We start from the raw sequence: 13,500 nt of genomic DNA on the forward strand, positions 1-13,500 counted from the left end.
CGGGCCGGCGCTAGGGGGCGCTGGGGGCGCGCGGGGAGCGGCGCGCGCGCGGAAGGGGGGCGAGCCGGCGGGGGCGCGCGCGCGGGGGGCGGGGCCGTGACCTCTCTCTCGCGCGCGCGCGGCGCGCCTCTGAATGCGCCTTTGCAACAGCCTGGCCCCATTTATGGCCTGGGGGGTGCATTGGTGCGTTTGTGCATTTATGCAATGGGAGGTGCATTGATGCGTTCGTGCATTGATGCAATGGGAGGTGCATCGATGCCTTTGTTCATTTATGCAATGGGAGGTGCATTGATGCGTTTGTGCATTTATGCAATGGGAGGTGCATCGATGCCTTTGTGCATTTATGCAATGGGAGGTGCATTGATGCGTTTGTGCATTTATGCAATGGGAGGTGCATCGATGCCTTTGTTCATTTATGCAATGGGAGGTGCATTGATGCGTTTGTGCATTTATGCAATGGGAGGTGCATCGATGCCTTTGTGCATTTATGCAATGGGAGGTGCATTGATGCGTTTGTGCATTTATGCAATGGGAGGTGCATCGATGCCTTTGTTCATTTATGCAATGGGAGGTGCATTGATGCGTTTGTGCATTTATGCAATGGGGGTGCATTGATGCCTTTGTGCATTTATGCAATGGGAGGTGCATCGATGCATTTATGCAATGGGAAGTGCATTGATGCCTTTGTTCATTTATGCAATGGGAAGTGCATTGATGCCTTTGTGCATTTATGCAATGGGAGGTGCATTGATGCCTTTGTGCATTTATGCAGTGGGAGGTTTCGCCTTGGATTTAAGGCTCTCTCGGTGCAATCCCCCCCCCATCCGGATTCTCAAAACACTGCACGGGGGCTTGTTTTGGAGTTTTGAGAATCGATGGGGAAAATGCGTCTAGACAGTGGCAAATCCAAGGCCAAACCTCTCGTGCATAAATGCATCAATAAAGTTCTTCTTTCGTTGCACAGCGTGAATCCTTCCTCCCCCTTCCAGCCCAACCCTTTCTTCGGCAATTAGGACCCATTGGTTTAAATGAGACTTACCTCCCGCGCTCCTACCATGCCAGAAATTTTTGTTATTCTTTAAGGTGGTACTGGAAACTTTGCTCTTTTCTATCTCCCACGTAGGTTTTTTTTTTTATCCTACTTTTTAAAAAGGATCTGGAAACTCAACTTTATTATTATTATTAGTAGTAGTAGTATTAATTTTAAATAGTATTATTGTTATGGGCTGCAATTGGGTTCCCAGCCTCCAGGTAGTAGCTGGAGATCTCCTGCTATTACAACTGATCTCCAGGCGATAGAGATCAGTTCCCCTGGAGGAAATGGCCACTTTGGCAATTGGACTCTATGGCCTTGAATTCCCTCCCTTCCTCAAACCCCGCCCTCCTCAGGCTCCGCCCCAAAAACCTCCCGCTGGTGGCTAAGAGGGACCTGGCAACCCTAACTGCAGAGTTCAGAATTCCAAGCAAAAGAATCTGGAAACTCAACTTTATTAGTAGTAGTATTAATATTAAATAATATTATTGTTATAGATTGCAGAGTTCAGAATTCCAAGCAAAAGCATCTGGAAACTCAACTGTATTATTACTACTAGTAGTATTAATGTTAAATAGTATTATTGTTACGGACTGCAGAGTTCAGAATTCCGAGCAAAAGAATCTGGAATCTCAACTTTATTAGTAGTAGTATTAATATTAAATAATATTATTGTTATAGATTGCAGAGTTCACAATTCCAAACAAAGAATCTGGAATCTCAACTTTATTAGTAGTATTACTATTAATGTTAAATAGAAGTAATGATATTGACTGCAGAGTTCAGAATTCCAAGCAAAATAATATGGAAACTCAACTTTATTAGTATTATGGACTGCAGAGTTCATCATTACAAGTGGAGGAATGAGCATAAAGTATATTTTTTTCTTCTAATAAGCAGCTGCTCAGGAGAATCAGGGTTGTAACCCTGACCGTGACCAAAATAAGAACAGGGATTCTTGTGGCATCTTAAAAAAGACTCACAAAAAATAAATACGGAGGTGGAGAACGTTTTACTGCTGCTGAATAAGATCTGGGGGTTGAGTTTCTGTCTCTTGTGTTCGCAGGTGTTCTGCCTGGGTGTGGCTGTGGGCTGCCAACCTTTAGGTGGGGCCAGGAGGTCTCCCAGAATTACAACCAACCGTCAGACGACAGAGATTCATTCCTAGGGTTGCCAGGTGTGTTCCCTCGGGGATGGGTGGCCAGATCCAGGTTAGGAAACTCTTGGAGATTTGGGGATGGAGCCTGGGGAGGACAGAGACCTCTGTGGGGTATATTCCACCCTCCGTTTTCTCCAGGGGAACTGATCTCTATAGTCTGGAGATGAGCTGTAATTCCGGGGGATTCTCAGGTCTAGTGTTGCCAACCTCCAGGTACTAGCTGGAGATCTCCTGCTATCACAACGGATCTCCAGCCGATAGAGTTCAGTTCCCCTGGAGAAAATGGCTGCGTTGGCAATTGGACTCTATGGCATTGAAGTCCCTCCCTTCCCCAAGCCCCGCCCTCCGCAGGCTCTACCCCAAAAACCTCCTGCTGGTGGCAAAGAGGGACCTGGCAACCCTACTCAGGTCCCACCTGGAGGCTAGCATCCCTACTCCCCTGGAGAGAATGGCTGCTTTGGAGGGTGAACTCTGTGGCATAACCCTGCGCAGGTTCCTCCCCGTCCCAAACCCTGCCCTTCCTGGGCTCCGCTCCCAAATCTCCAGGAATTTCCCAACCTGGAGTTGGCAACCCTATGGACGGACTCAGTGCTAAAGAGCAAAGCCAAAGGGATCTTCTTGGCCCTGGGCCAAAGAGAGCCGGATTAGTGGATCCCACGTCTAGCTCATGTACTAAACTTAAGGTTGCCAACCTCCAGGTAGTAGCTGGAGATCTGCTATTACAACTGATATCCAGGCGACAGAGATCAGTTCCCCTGGAGAAAATGGCTGCGTTGGCAATTGGACTCTATGGCATTGAAGCCCCTCCCCAAACCCTGTCCCTCCTCAGGCCCTGCCCCAAAAACCTCTCACCGGTGGTGAAGAGGGACCTGGCAATCCTAACTAAACTGCTTGTTTTTGGCCTTTTCTCCCCCGTTTGCTAATTAAAATTGTATTTTTGTAAATTGTGTGTTTGTATTTTGTACACGTTTTTTGTCTTCATTGGGGAGAAAAGGGGGACAACAATACTGACATAAATAAAAGGGATAAATCTTCAGACTAGTAAGCACGGATGAGATGTAAGTGGGAGCTGTATGGTTTTATCATAGGATGTATATTTTATATTTTATGCTGGCCTTTGGCTGTAATAAAGATGATTGTTGTTAATAAAAGGGAAGATTTTATTCCAAACCCTAAACTTTTGTGGACTGGCGCCGACTTCATCAGAGGCATGTGGCAGGGCCACCCCTAGGCAGATATTTATAAATGAAGATAATTTCAGAGGTTAGGCAGGTTGATCTCAAGATTCAAGTCCAGTAGCACCTTAGAGACCAACAGCAAAATTTCCAGGGTATAAACTTCCAAGAGTCAAAGCTCACTTCTTCAGATACAAGTGCTGTGGGAGCTGTATTCTTCCTCGTATCTGAACAAGGAGAAGAAGAGATGGTTTTTATATGCCGACTGTCTCTGACTTTTAAGGAGAATCAAACCGGCTTACAGTCTCCTTCCCTTCCTCTCCCCACAACAGACACCTTGGCCATTTATGCAGGGTCAATTTTGATGCTCGCTCAAAGCTCTTTTTTAAAATGCGACCTTAAAAATGCCTATTCACAGTCCCGATGCAAAAGGAGAAATTCCACCCCCCCACACAAACACTCGCCTGCTCCTTCGTTCCTGTTTGCATAGCCATTAGCAACCGCCGTGTGCATAGCTAACGCGCGGCTGTAATTTTGCATCATTCCTTGAGGGGATTCTTTGCGCCAGGGGCGGAGCAAGCACAAAAGGTCACGTTAAAGGGGCTGTTAAGAAATGCAAAGCCGGAGTGCGCCAGCTTCACAGTCACTTCCTGAATGATGGTTCATTGTGAAAAACTAAAAAAAATAATATGCAGAGCAATTCAGCCTGGAATGTGCTGCTAATTACCAAGCATAAATGTCCCTTGTCAGGCAGGTGGGCTGAGAGAGTTCAGAGAGAACTGTGACTAGCCCAAGGTCACCCAGCTGGCTTAATGTGGAGGAGTGGGGGAATCCAACCCGGTTCTCCAGATTAGAGTCCACCGCTCCTAACCACTACACCATGCTGGCTGAAAGGAGCTCTGATTCTCAAAAGCTCATACTCTGGAAATCTTGATGGTCATGAACGGGCTATTGGACTCGAATCTTGCACATGGATTTATTTTATTGTTTTGCCTAGGGGGTAGGGTTCCCTACAGGCCTATGGAAAAATGTCTTGCACCTTTAACAGAAGCTTAATGGGAGGTCATTTTGCTTTTCCAGGGGATGTTATTTACCAACTTTTGTGCCTTGAAAAGCTTCAACTAGGGAGATATTTATAAAGAAGATCATTTCAGAGGGTAGTCATATTGGTCTGCAGTAGGAGAGAAGAAGAATAGTTGGTTTTTATATGCCAACTTTCTCTACCACTTAAGGGAGACTCAAACCGGCTTACAATCACCTTCCCTTCCCCTCCCCACAACAGACACCCTGTGAGGTAGGTGGGGCTGAGAGACGGTGACTAGCCCAAGCCCACCCAGCTTGCTTCAGCTGCAGGAGTGGGGAAACCAACCCAGTTCACCAGATTAGCCTCCGCCGCTCATGGGGAGGAGCGGGGGATCAGACCCAGTTCTCCAGATCAGAGTCCCAACGCTCCAAACCACCGCTGTTAACCACTACACCACGCTGGCTCTCACAGAGCTAGATTCGAGTCCAGTAGCACCTTAGAGATCAAACAGAATTGGGGTGTGTGTGTAAGCTTTCGAGAGTCAAACCTCCCTTTGTCAGAAAATTAGGTGATTTCCCCCCCCCCTTAAAGTGCTAAAGGCCAGTTTATTTTTGCAGCGAAAACCTCACCCGGCTGCCCCTCTGGAATTATACGGGTAATGAATGCCTTTTAAGGGCTCGGCGACACCCGTTTAATTTAACTCTCCAGAAAGTATTTTGGAAACGTCACGTGTCCTGTTGCCCGGGGCGTGGGATGGTTGCAACTCTGTGCCCTAATTGCCTTGCTGGATCCGAGACATCTCATCTCGCTTCCAACAACAGCCGGGTGCCACCAGTCTGTCTCAAACAGGGCATTAAGATGGTGATTATCCTCTGCTGCATGCCCCAGAATCTTGTACTCAGAAGTATACTGCTTCTGAATATGGAGGTTCCCTTTAGTCATCATGGCTAACAGCCATGGGTAGATCTGTCATCCATGGCTTTTTCAAACCCAGGGATCCCCAGTGTGGTACCCGTGGGCTTCTGATTGGCCACTGGAGATCTGCCAGATACTGCCAGATGAGTGGGTCTTAGCTACTGCAATATGTATACTTGTGTGTATGCAACACAGGGTTGCCAACTTCCAGGTACTCTGTGCTAACTAACAACCTATGCAGAAACTTAACGTAGTGGTAAAAACAACAGCACGAAGACTCATATACAAAGCGAATTACACTTATTATAAGCAATCTAAGAAGATTTTTTATTTATTTATTTATTTATTTATTTTTACACATGTATTTATCTCATCAAATATGCAATCCAATCCAAAAAGCAAATGTCCTCAAAACAATAGTCCACAGAGGGATGCTCCAAGTCCAGGATAATTGGAGAAAAGAAATAATAATTCCAAGTTACTTGTAGTAGGTTGCTTCACCCATATAGCCGAAATGGTTCATGAAGAATTCCTAAAGGTGGAAATAAAATTAAATTCCAAGTGATTTGCAATGTTGGGTTGCTCCACCCACTTGATAACAACACAAGACGATACCCCTGGGTTGGTATTCGTTTCGCATACGCTTCCTCAGTTGAGTTTTAGGAGCCAGGGCAAAATGCCCCTTGTACTAGCTGGCGATCTCCTCCTATTACAACTGATCTTCCTTCCCAAGCCCCGCCCTCCTCAGGCTCCCCCCCAAAAATCTCCAGGTATTTCCCAATCCAGAGCAGGCAAGCCTAAAGCAAGAAAACATTGTTTTTTTAAATATTTTTGTATTTTCTTGATTTAAAATGTCAACATATAATACAGTTATCCAATGTTAAAAATGCTAATAATACTAAAAAGTCAAATAATATTACTAAATTAATCACAAATTGACTTCCCCCCCCTCTTCCATCTAAAAATAAATTGTATAATCTTTTGCTAACGATTATACAATAAATTGTATAATCTTTTGCTAGTAATCCCAATACTATTTTAATTAATATATTCTTATCCTATCTAACTTTATTAAATCACTACCTAATATAAAATTAGTAAAAAGTGTAGATAAGGGATTAGATCAAAGAATATTTTTTAAATGGTCCCATTAAGAATTAAAATTTTCCAAAAATACTAACTACATAGTTGACAAGAACAATAAAAGATAAAAAAGGAACCATTATTAAGATATAATCAATGGTATATTAATTTCCCCTACACCTCCCTCCATTTCCATTAAAATTTAATTATTCTGTAAGTCCTTCATTTCTCTCTTTTAAAACATATTATAATGTAGTAAGTTAACATATGCCCTGACCTGGATGGCCCAGGCTAGCCTGATCTCGTCAAATCTCAGAAGCTAAGCAGGGTCAGCCCTGGTTAGTACTTGGATGGGAGACCACCAAGGAAGTCCAGGGTTGCTGTGCAGAGGTAGGCAATGGCAAACCACCTCTGTTAGTCTCTTGCCATGAAAACCCCAAAAAGGGGTCGCCATAAGTCGGCTGCGACTTGAAGGTACTTTACTCACTCAAGTTAACATATACGGTTCTTCCATTAAAGCCAATCCTTTTAACCAATTCCTTTTAATCCTTTCCACAAGAGAATCAGAACTCTTTTAAATTAGTCCCTTAGCTCAAAATTTCCAACATTTCCTTATTTTCTCCATTAATAGTAAGCATCGAAGAACGCCCTTGGAGGTTAGTGGTATTGCAAGAAAATGTTTTTAAATGTGTTCAGTGAAACCGAGCTTCAGCCTGAAACGCAGAAGAGCTACAATCGGAGTTACGCATAAGCTCTCACTCCCCGGCGTTCTGTGGTTGGCTCTTCCCACTGTGGCAGCCGTTGTGTGGTTGCGCCAACCACCCTTAGTCAGATGTCCAAAGGCACCTGCTGGATCAAAACGGTTGGAGACCCCTGGTCTAACCCTTTTAAAACCTCGTACTCATCAGGGAGACCCAAGACCTTATTAAGGGCCATGGGATCAAGGTGCGGTAATGCCACCCCAACCTTTCCACCTCATCTCCCCTCTCACAGTAGGGTTGCCAGCTCCGGGTTGGGAAATACCTGGAGATTGGGAAATACCTGGAAATACCTGGGGGGTGGAGCCTGAGGAAGGTGGGGTTTGGGGAGGGGAGGGACTTCAACGCCATAGAGTCCAATGGCCAAAGTGGACATCTTCTCCAGGCGAACTGATTTCTATTGGATGGAGGTCAGTTGTAATAGCAGGAGTTCTCCAGCTACTACCTGACTTTATTCCATACTTACCTTACATAGGAATTGTTGTGAACTTGTGCTTTGGGGAAATTTTACATGGAAAAGAAATAAATACATATGCTTGTTGGGAATATATGTTGTTGGTGGGTATATTACCACGTACTGTAAATATATAGCCAGAATATTGTTGGCATTGCTCATAGCTATTCCTATACTGAATTTCTCATCTTATGATAAGTGTATAGAGGTGTCTGACTTGTTTTCCACTACCTGGAGGTTGGCAACCCTAGCCAGGAAACACACAGTGCGGTGAACATGTCAGAGATGTGTTTTTGGTGAAGTGCCAAAGGGAAAGGAGTATACGTCCCTTGCTTTGACACCACTGGTAGAAAAATATACAATCTGGAAATAATAGAGGGAGCTGTTGGTGCTGGCGTGGTGTAGTGGTTAAGAGCAACCGACTCTAATCTGGAGAACTGGGTGGGTTTCCCCACTCCTCCACATGAAGCCTGCTGGGTGACTTTGGGCTATTCACAGTTCTCTCAGAACTCTCTCAGCCCCACCAACCTCACAAGGTGTTTGCTGTGAGAAGGGAAGGTGATTGTAAGCCGCTTTGAGATTCCTTAAAGGTAGAGAAAAGCGGGTTATAAAAGCCAACTCCTCCTCCTCTTCTTCTTTCTTCTTCCTTCTTCTTCTCCTTCTCCTCCTTCTTCTCCTCCTCCTCCTCCTCCTCTTCCACCACCACCACCACCACCACTGTGGGAATAGCACCTTGTGCATGGCTTCATGAGATCTAGGATCATGAATATGCTCAGCATGTGTTGTGTGGTAATAGAAGAGTTCACTAACTCCATCACTTACATCTCCTCACATCTGACCAAGCCTTTGACCTACATTCTCTTCAGTACATTTGATTATTCACGCAAAAGAGCTTCTGATGCAAATGCACGTTCCAAATTCCCTATCTGGCACGGTTGAGATTCAAATTGGACTCTGCCCTGATTGCATTACTATTACTGCGGCTTATCCAATTTGTTGGCAGTGCGCTTTTCTGTCTGAAGGAGTGGAGAGGGGTGAAATGCCGGCCTCAAGCGGCAATATATACTAGCATAAAAAGTTGCTCCTCAGCAAAGGAAACCAGGTCCAGAGTTTGTGGTCCAAGGACTGCAGAGTTTTCCCGGCTGTTGCTGCCTAGAGATAACTCGGCAACTCCAATAATCCATTGGCCGATTGCACAATTTCACAGAGTAATTGTGCTTCAGTATCTGACTAAGCGTGAGACTGCGGCATCAGCAATATATCTAATATTCAACCCAGCCCCATCTGCAGATGCTTAAATCTGCGGATTGAGGCCATGTTGACGGAAGGGAGATTTTCGTCCAAACTTTCCTCCCCAGGTTTACAAAGAAATCTAAAACCTTTAAAAAAATGTGGTTCATTAAAAACTCACAAGAGCAAGGGAGGAAGATGGAGAATATTTTACGGCTACTGAATAAGATCTGGGCTGAGTTTCTGTTCCTCCTTGGTTTTCAGGAATTCTGCCTGGGCGAGGTCTAGGACTGCCAACCTCCAGGAAGCAAACTGATGCATATTTTTGTAATCGGCTTATGGACTGACTTAATAATTCTACCGTACATTTTATTAATCTTGAGTGGCAGTCAGAATAATACATGCATTTCAGAAGATCCACCCCCCACAAGTGTCCCCCCCGCCCACAAGGTAGGTAAGGGGAGACATGATAGAGGTCTATTAAATTAGGCATGGTATGGAGAGAGTGGGCAGGGAGCAGCTTTTCTCCTCTCATAATACTAGAACACGGGGTCATCTGCTGAAGCTGGAGGGTGAGAGATTCAAAACAGATAAAAGGAAGTATTTCTTCACACAGTGCATAGTTGAGTTGTGGAACTCCCTGCCCCAGGATGTGGTGATGGCTGCCAACTTGGAAGGCTTGAAAAGGGGAGTGGACATGTTCATTGAGGAGAGGGGCATTCATGGCTACTAGTCAGAATGAATACTAGTCATGATGCATAACTATTCTCTCCAGGATCCGAGGAGCATGCCTGTTATATTAGGTGCTGTGGAACGCAGGCAGGATGCTGCTGCTGCAGTCGTCTTGCTTGTGGGCTTCCCAGAGGCACCTGGTGGGCCACTGTGTGAATAGACGGCTGGACTTGATGGGCCTTGGTCTGATCCAGCAGGGCTTTCTTTATGTTCTTATGGAGGATGGGGCTACCCATGGCCATTAGTCAAAATGGATACTGGTCATGATGCATACCTATTCTCTCCAGGATGAGAGGAGCATGCCTATTATATTAGGTGCTGTGGAAGACAGGCAGGATAATGCTGCTGCAGTCGTCTTGCTTGGGGGCTTCCTAGAGGCACTTGGTTGGCCACTGTGGGTACACACTGCTGGACTTGATGGGCCCTGGTCTGATCCAGCAGGGCCTTAAGACGTCTTATGGACGTTGGGACTATCCATGGCTACTTGTAAAAATGGATACTAGTCATGATGCATACCTATTCTCTCCAGGGTCAGAGGAGCATGCCTGTTATATTAGGTACTGTGGAAGACAGGCAGGATAATGCTGCTGCAGTCATCCTGTTTGTGGGCTTCCCAGAAGTACCTGGTTGGCCACTGTGTGAACAGACTGCTGGACTTGATGGACCTTGGTCTGATCCAGCATGGCTTTTATGTTCTTATGGATACTGGTCATGATGCATACCTATTCTCTCCAGGATCAGAGGTGCATGCCTGTTATATTGGGTGCTGTGGAGCACAGGCAGGACAATGCTGCTGCAGTCGTCTTGCTTGTGGGCTTCCTAGAGGCACCTGGTTGGCCCCTGTGTGAACAGACGGCTGGACTTGATGGGCCTTGGTCTGATCCACAGCAGGGCTTTCCTTATGTTCTTATCAGGCAACACTAGATATAAGATAAAAAAACCCTCATAAGGTTCAATTCCAGATGTGTTTTTTAATCATCAGTTTTCGTATTTATGACCACTGAGGAAGGCCTGTACAGGGTGAAACGCGTATGGTCCAGTATTGGTATATTGGATGTATATCAACTGCGTATGAGATTTTTGTAACTGATGTTTTTATATGTTGCCTGCATTCCAGGCCCTGTGTTTTAACAACTTTATAGTGTACACCCTGTAATTAATATATTTATTATGTTATAGTTTAGTTTCCAGCTCAACCTTGGAAGCTCCCTTAGTTATCCCTCCTTCCCGCCCACTGTTTTAATTGTTGTTTTGTATTCTGGTTTTAATTGTTTTAATGACATGCTGTGCTTTTTGGTTGGTTTTAATGGTTGTCAAAGTGAATTTATTACGTACGTTTTATTAGATGCCTTGGTGGCCCTTATGAGGCCAGAAAGACGGGATATAAATTTTGTAAAATGAAAATAAATCAAATAAATGATATTTCACTGGCTGTAGACATGTCATTCTAGGGTTTTAAAAGAAGCCGTTTGGCTTATTGGTGAGCGTGATTAGAAAAAGGCAGGGAACACATAGAAGTCAGCATTTTGTATATGAGTTTAATTTGCTTGGAATAAAAAAAAAAAGAGAGAGAGCATTTTGGCAATGTATTCCTCCTACCTCTTCTCCATCCAAGGAACGCTAGCCAACTGGCTGAACGTAAAGCAATATTTCACTCCCCATTCAGAGGGAAGAGAAAAGGAAGAGATTGTAACTGGGCACTTAGAAAGGAAAGCCAAAAGAGGAGAAGGTAGTCGGCCAAAAAGATAAAGACGGGCTGTTGAACACATCCCAGGAATCCTGCCAGGGGAAAAGAAGAGTCGGCTTTGTCTTGCTTCATTCATATCTTTTGGGGGCTGAGGACATCAGAGCATCCCGGCAGCTGCTCGGTTTCTCCACTTTCTTCACCCTTTGCTATTGCATTCTCTGCACCATGAAATGGTAGGATTTTATTTGTTCCCGGAGAGGAATGACGAGATTAGAGCAGCGGTTCCCAACCTTTTTAGAGCCTCTGGGCACTTTTGTAATTCTGACGGGTGGTGGGTGCAGCCACAAAACGGTCGGCATAAGGCGGAGCAAGGCAAAACATGCTGGCTGTAGCTTGTCTTCAGTGACACAGGGAAGATCTTTGTGCTGCGGTGGCAGCTGCCGCCAAAGCAATGTTTTTAAAAATCTGCACAGCCGATCCAATTTCCAACGTCCAATCAGAGGCCTCGCTGAGCAAAAGGATCCCCCCCCCACTTTATAAAAGCACTTGGCAGGCACCAGGAAAGGTGCTGGCGGGCGCTATGGTGCCTGCAGGCACCATGTTGGGAACCCCTAGATTTAGGGTTGCCAACCTCCAGGTACTAGCTGGAGATCTCCTGCTATTACAACTGATCTCCAGCTGATAGAGATCTGTTCCCCTGGAGGAAATAGCCGCTTTGGCAATTGGACTCTACGGCATTGAAGTCCCTCCCCAAACCCCGCCAATGGCAAAGAGGGACCTGGCAACCTGACCTGGATTAGAGTAATACACGGCTGACATTCGAAAGCTGATATTGGCTTGATCCTGGCACCTTTAAACCCTTTTAATTGGCAAAGTAAGCAACAGCCAGTTGAGATTTATGCCAGGAATAACAATGACTGCAATAGTTATAATTAAGTGACCCTTAAGGAAGCAAGTCTCTATGCATGGAACTTATAAAGTTAAAGGAACCACTGATATCCCATGGTCTGGAGGTGGGATTTCCTGGTTATTTTTGCTGCCGTTTTCCCTTGCTTCTGTGATAAAAAGGACAACCGGTACTGAGAAATAACGAAATCCAGGACTTTTGTACAGCTGGGATTGGACGGCGTTCACTTCCCCGCCCCAGACAGTTAATGGTCTTTCAAACTCAGATTCTATCTCGTGAAAAATATTAGGGCGGTTTTTTTTTTAAGCATTTCAAAATAGCGCTGCTAATGCCACCACAGATATTATTGATAGTATAATAGCGATCCATAGTATCTACAACATTCCAGTATTATTTGTGCAAGTTGGGGAGCTGGTTTACGTCACGTACTTTACAAATGTGTGGGATGTGTAAAATTTTAATTAATTTAATTCTAGCATATTTAAAAAATGTTATTCTTCTATTATATTTGTAAGCTGTGGTTATTTATATAAGTCAGTAAAAAATAGTCCTGTCTAACTTAAACTGAACAAAGCAGGTGATTTTTCGTATCTGGAACAGGGTATCACCAAATAACAAGTGAGATCATATACATGTGACCACAAAGATGAAATCAAAGTTAGGGTGGATTTGAGAAGAGGAGATATTCAAATCCTCTTGGAACAAAGAACTCTGGAAAAGTATAAATATGAAAATTAGGCGGAGCTTGTTAGAGGAAAAAGTTTCACTTTTGTGGCCTTTGGCTAAAATCTTTCCTCTCATTATTTTTGCTGCAAAAATAATTAAAAATCTCTTGCTTTCAATCCTGAGGTTGGGTTTCTTTTTATTCAAAACTTAAATCTGTTTAAAGAAATAAATCTTTTTATTTCCTACAAATGGAACGAGGAACATGAACACATGAAGCTGCCTTATGCTGAACCAGACCCTTGGTCCATCAAAGTCAGTATTATCTACTCAGACTGGCAGAAGCTCTCCAGGGTCTCAGGCAGGGGTCTTTCACATCACCTGGAGATGGCGGAGATTGAACCTGGGATCTTCTGCATGCCAAGCAGATGCTCTACCACTGAGCCACAGCCCCCCCACTACTGGCAGCGGCTCTCCAGGGTCTCAGGCAGGGGTCTTTCACATCAACTACGTGCCTAGTCCCTTTAACTCAGTGGTTCCCAACCTTTTTTTGACCAGGGACCACTAGGACTTTTTTGTTCGGTGCAGGGACCCCAAGGTTCAAAATAAAAATTCTGAGAATTTGAAAATAAACTTTAATCATAACTGTTAGTTAATCATTAAACTTAGAATAATATTTG

This window comes from Euleptes europaea, chromosome 1 (genome assembly GCF_029931775.1).
Source record: "Euleptes europaea isolate rEulEur1 chromosome 1, rEulEur1.hap1, whole genome shotgun sequence".
In the NCBI taxonomy this organism is placed as follows: domain Eukaryota; kingdom Metazoa; phylum Chordata; class Lepidosauria; order Squamata; family Sphaerodactylidae; genus Euleptes; species Euleptes europaea.